Source organism: Eschscholzia californica, unplaced genomic scaffold (assembly GCF_041429995.1).
Source record: "Eschscholzia californica isolate CP2 unplaced genomic scaffold, dmEscCali1.0.p SCAF_5, whole genome shotgun sequence".
Classification (NCBI taxonomy): domain Eukaryota; kingdom Viridiplantae; phylum Streptophyta; class Magnoliopsida; order Ranunculales; family Papaveraceae; genus Eschscholzia; species Eschscholzia californica.
Window position 1 is genome coordinate 8,409,252 of NW_028238472.1, and position 6,000 is coordinate 8,415,251.

The 6,000-nt window shown below is 33.5% G+C and overlaps 1 long non-coding RNA gene across 1 annotated transcript; it reads left to right on the forward strand.

Moving 5' to 3' along the window:
- The first annotated feature begins 1,716 nt into the window (after positions 1–1,716).
- Positions 1,717–3,431, forward strand: LOC147536792 (uncharacterized). Its single transcript, XR_015225647.1, has 4 exons — positions 1,717–1,841; positions 2,285–2,513; positions 2,592–2,895; positions 3,055–3,431. It is a non-coding gene; the product is annotated as an uncharacterized LOC147536792 (long non-coding RNA).
- Positions 3,432–6,000: the final 2,569 nt, after the last annotated feature.

The following is a 6,000-nucleotide window of genomic DNA, read 5'->3' on the forward strand; positions in this document are numbered from 1 at the left end:
AATTTTATTATTTTTGATAAATGTATCATTATGTTTCGTAAAGTTTGCATAATTTATTCTAAATTAGTCAAGTATTTTCTTTTGTTTTCCCTTTCTTGGTGGTTGAGCTTGCTCCGACCTGTAATAAATATAAATGTTGCATAAAGCATAAACACTTAGATACAATATATATAACATTATACATAAATTATGCATACTTTATCATAAATTACAAAAAGTAAGATTTTCAAATAAAACCCTAAACCCCAAAAATTACATTACATGTTTAATAAAGTATGCGTACTTTGTTACTGAAATTTGTCTAAATCTCAAACAAAAGTAAGATTTTCAAATAAAAATTAGGTTTTTACCGATTATAAACCATTACCAAAATCAAGATTTTCGAATCAAACCCTAATATTTTTTGTGAGTAATCATTACCAAAACGATGAAATACATTGTTTTCTGATCTATTCAAATTCGATTATTTAGGGTTTCGGTTTTGAAAAGATTTGAATCTGGATTTTGATTCCGAAACGATTGAGAAAAGAGAGAAATGATTGATTCATATACACAGATTCAATAAAAGATGGAGACAAAGGATAGTATTTCATCGTTTCGATTCAAATTCGATGTGCGTACGATTGTTTAGGGTTTCGGTTTTGAAAAGATTTGAATCTGGATTTTGATTCAGAAACGGTTGAGAAAAGAGAGAAAGGATTGATTCGTTGCTTGTTTTAAATCCCATAAATCACGCTGGAAAAAGATGGAAAATACGCTTTAACCCCCGACTTCATTAACACCCGCGTGTTTTGAACGAGGGACATGGACGGTATGTATTTTGTAAAGTATGGATAATTTCGTCCATTAAGCAAAATGACTAAATATCCATGTTTTGAGAAGATTGGATCATAAATCTTTTTAGAAGATTATTTTGGACCTTATACCCACGGACCCTTTTTTTTTTAGGGAATGGATGTAAGGCCCAAAGTTAGGCCCAAAATAAGGGCCCAATCCAAAGTTGGGAAAAAATATAAAGGAGGTCCTCCGTGTCAGATCCAAATTGGGACCAACCAAATACCCTTACTTTTATAACAAATTTACGATTCGTGCCACTCAAAAATTACAAATCATGCCACTCAAAATTTACGAATTTTGCCACTCAAATTGCCCGGGAAACGCGAAAAAATCTGAAAAAATCGGCTGGAAGTGACTGTTGCAGGTGGAGGCGTCCCATCCCCATCATTCTCTCTCTCTCTCTCTCCCACGCCTTTACTCCAGCAAAAAAATCTTCCAAACCGTTCCCTCTCCTCAATTAACTTCAATCAACTCCCAAAAACCCACCATTATCTCTTCCAAAAAACCGTTCCCTCTCTCAAAAACCACCAGCCATTTAAGAAGATTTAAGAACAGAAGCCCTAAAATCACTCTAAAATCAGCCCTCTTTCACCTGATTTCAGTTCAAAAAGGAAACCCTAAAATCCTTTTTATTGAAGAAGGGAGTTGCAAGGAAACCCTAAAACCAACTGTGAAGTTTTTTGAAGAAATCAAAGGGAGGTTTTCTCTGTCTCTGTCTCTCTCACTCTATATCATGAACATAAGTTTTTGTTATTTTCTCTGGTAATTTTTCATTCAAAAAGCCCTAATGTTCTAATTATTTTTTTCTCTCTCTATCTATCTCTATATCATGAACAACTAAGAGATTTCGTTACTGTGTGATATTACATTGTTTTGGACAGATGGTAAAGCCTACTACATCAAAAAAATCAAGTAAGAAAGTATCGATTGATGAACCTCGGTCTAGCAGATCGAAAACTGTTCTTGAAGAACAAGTAAGTCGAAGAATGAGCCCTAGAAAAAAGGTATGTAACTGAAAACTTTAACTATTTTCTGTTTCATAAACTTATTTCCTAGTACATAATAATATTTCCTATACATTGATCTGTTTCATAAAGTTGTGTACTGGTACAACCAAATAGTTCTAGTAAACCAGTTGATTTCTTGTACACTGGATGATTACCATCAATAAGTATTCTGTATGTGAGTGGTTTGTAGTTTTTTTTATAAAGTTGTATAATATACAAAGAGGAATTCGCAGAAAATTTTACTGTGTACTGGTACAACAAAAAAGTTGTAGTAAACCAGTTGATTTCTGGTACAACAAAAAAATTGCAATAAACCAGTTGATTTCTGGTACAACAAAAAAGTTGCAGTAAACCAATTGATTTCTTGTACACTGAATGGTTACCGTAGTTAAGTTTTCTTTATGAAACACAAAGATGTGAGTGGTTTGTAATTTTTACAGGTCTCACAAGATGATAGCTTACCGGTGGTGCCGGAAAATTCAACTATGCACTTAAAATGTTCTGTAAAATGTTTGGCTGGTGAAATCTGTGTCGAGTAAACCAAATGATTTCTTGTACACAGGATGGTCTCTTGTACATTGGATGGTTTCTTGTACACTGAACGGTTTCCTGTGCACTAGATGGTTTCCATCATTTACCTTCTGTATCTTCTTTGACTACTGTACAATGGTATAAAGTAGTAGTAAACAAGTTGATTTCCAGAAAATTCAAGGGTTTCTTATGTGACTGATTTGAATTTTTTTCCAGGTTGTTGAAGAAGAAAGCATAACATGTGAAACAAAAGGAAAAGGAAAGCGAAAAATGACCGAGGATAAAGCAGAAGTAAGCAGAAAGAAAAAGACAACTCTCATAGTCCTTGAAGTTCCCTTCCCCAATGAGCCAAAAAACAGACCTGAGGACTTGGCTTCAAAGTTGAGTAAGGCGTACAAGTATTCACTAAGGAATACATGGACGCAGATTAAGATTACTTATCCAAAGGGGGGTTATGGCCTTACGTGCAAGAAAACGAAAAGCAATTGATGCAAGAATTCATGAACCATGGGTGGACAAGGTATTAGGATTTTTTTTTTAAATTTTTTTCCGTTGTTTTCCATTGTGCATTACTCAGTTTCTAGTAAACTACTAAGTGTTTGGAAAATTGGTAAGCTTCTGGTAAATTTCTGAGTTTCGTGTGCATTAATCTGTTTCCGATAAATCTGACTGTGTACAGCCTGGAAGTTGGAGAAATTTTTAGTTCTCCTTTGCAATATTACAGTCCTGATTGTGGACTCTACGTGATGCTGAAGTTGGAGGAAATTTTCCTCCAAAGCATCCAAGCAAACTACCCAACTAAGTGCTCCCAAAGGGAAGACTATGGAGACCAAGTTAGGAGAAAGTGAGTAGACGTAACCTACCAAATATTGAATGAGTTAGAGGACGGGTGGAGACAGAGGATTGCAGAAGAATCTTAAAAGTTTCATTATCTCGAAATTGGGTCTGACTTTTTGTTTTTTTATGCTCTCTTAAGAACAGATTATTGTGACATTATTATGGTTTGTAACTTAGAACATCTTTTATGATTTATAACTTAGAACATCTTTTACAGAACTGTTCCATGTAAACTGGATAGCCGTTCTGTAAACATAATTGTTCCTAGTTAACAAGATAATTTCCTACGCAAAAATGTAGACTATATAAGTTTGAATGTCAAACATATGAAATTTGGAAGACTGAATTTGAATCTTCTACATTGAAATCATTAAGTCTACTTGAACAAAAAAAAAGATTCGGAAGGCAAGGGAAAAAAAACAAAGTGACAGAACAACATCAATTTTTCTAGAAACATGACGATTTACTAAACACCAACATGTTTACAAGGAAACAAAAAGGAACCTGAACTGAAATAAGCTTACTGTACATAATTAACATTAACGAGTATTGGAAACTGTCTTGTTTCTAGGATATCATTCGGTTTCCTGGAAATTGTTCTGTTTACTAGCCAATTTTGTACTAGAAATTTCTTGTTTCCTGGAAATTGTTCTGTGTACTGGCCATTAGGTTAATGTACTAGACATTTGTGTACAAGAAAATCTTTGTGTACAGGGAATAAAGTTGTGTACATGGAAGATACTAAACACCATTAAAGCTACAGTTTTACTCTATCGAATTCGATCGGAATGAATCCTTTTTGTTTTTCATTTTTTACTGATGAAAGATGAATCCTTCTTCTTGTTTCCAGGAAATTGTTCTGTTTCTTGGAAATTGTTCTGTTTACTAACCATTTTTGTACTGGAAATTTTCTTGTTTCCTGGAAATTGTTTTGTGTACTGTCCATTAGGTTAATGTACTAGACATTTGTATACAGGGAATAAAGTTGTGTACATGGAATATACTAAACACCATTAAAGTTACGGTTTTACTCTATCGAATCCGATCGGAATGAATCCTTCTTGTTTTTTTTTTCTGATGAAAGAATATAATCGATTTATGAAAGAATATAATCGATTTCGGAATGAATCTTTCAAAAAAAATCCCAGTACAAGAATATAATCGATTTCGGAATAATTTACAGAAAATTAGAAAATGTTCCGTACAACATTCTATGCACTCAACATTTGAATATTCCCAGAACAAATATGTGAAGTGAAATAAGCAAAAATAGTCCAATTTTGTAACACATGTTAAGCTCTGTTTCCGAAGACAATGTTCAGAAAATTGATACTACAATCATTTATGTGTAATATACTTGCATTACATTCTTACTGCTCCTACTACAATCAGAAATATTTAGAAAATTTATTTGTGTACAGGAAATAAATTTGTGTACAAGAAACATATTTGTGTACAAGGAAGAAAGTTGTGTACAAGAAACATGTTTGCGGTCTGAGAGATAGAGAGGGAAATTTTACCCAAAATTTATAGAGAGAAATAGAGAGTTTTCTGCTTCATCAATCTTTTAGGGACAGAGAGAGAGAAAGTGTGGGAGAGAGAAGAAGATGATAATCAAAGGAAAAGGCACAAAGAGAGAGTTTTCTGATTTCACCCTAAACCCCTAAACCCTTAAACTCTAAACCCTAAACACCGAAACCCTCTAAACTTTAAACCCTAAATACTGAAACCCAATCACCCATGAGAAGTCAACTGATGAATAATACCTGGCGGGAATTGAAATTTTCACACATAAATTTTGACGCCGGAGAGACAGAGTGGGTGATTTCAGCAAAAAATTTAGAGAGAGATAGAGTTCTGGTTCAAACAATCCTTTAAAGAGAGAGAATGGTAGAGAGAAAAAGATGATAATCAAATAAGAAGGGGTGATTTCAAAAAAAAATTAGAAAGAGAAAGAGTGAGAGAAGAAGCTTTCAGTAAAAATTATAGAGAGTGAGAGAGAGAGGAAGCTTTCAGTAAAAAGTTTAGAGAGAGATAGAGATAAAAAGTTGGTAATCTTTTAGAGAGAGAGGAAAAGAAGATAATGAAAGGAAAAATGTGCCAAATAGAGAAACAAAATCTTTTTAGAGAAGATTTTCAGAAATTGATAATCTTTTAAAGAGATGGAGTGAGGTAGAAGATAATCGATTTTGGAAGATTTGTTTAGAGAGAGGGAGAAGAAGAACAGACAAAGAATCCAAAAATATTGAACATCCTTTGCTATATAAACAGAGAAAAAAATATCTCAAAAAAAACAAAAAAGTGGGACTGAAATCTTCGACCAAAATTTTAATAAAAATGGCGTCAACTAAACCTAGAGAAAGCAAGAGAGGATGAAGATATAAGATCTTCTCCTTATAGAGAGAGAAAGAAGAAAGAAACAGCAAAATGAAAGGCAAGAAAATAGAAAGAGAAATCTAAATGAGAAGATTTCCTTCTGTTGATTGGACCCTAATTAAATGCAAAATTACCATCACTCCTCACCGTACCTTCCAAGGGCAAATGGGGTAGAGAACAAAATTTAAAAGGGAATAGTATGGTGTCCCTGACATAAAGGATTGGAATCTCATTTTGGGTTATGGCTGGAGGGGAAGCTTATTAACCCCCCAAAATTTGAACCTCCTCCTCATTTTTTGTTTTTTTTTTATTATGAAAGCTATATTGTTTACACGATCTTCCAAGATCTTCATTTTGTATAGTGCCACTATTGTTGTTATAATTCGAGCACGTGGAAGAATAATCAACGTAG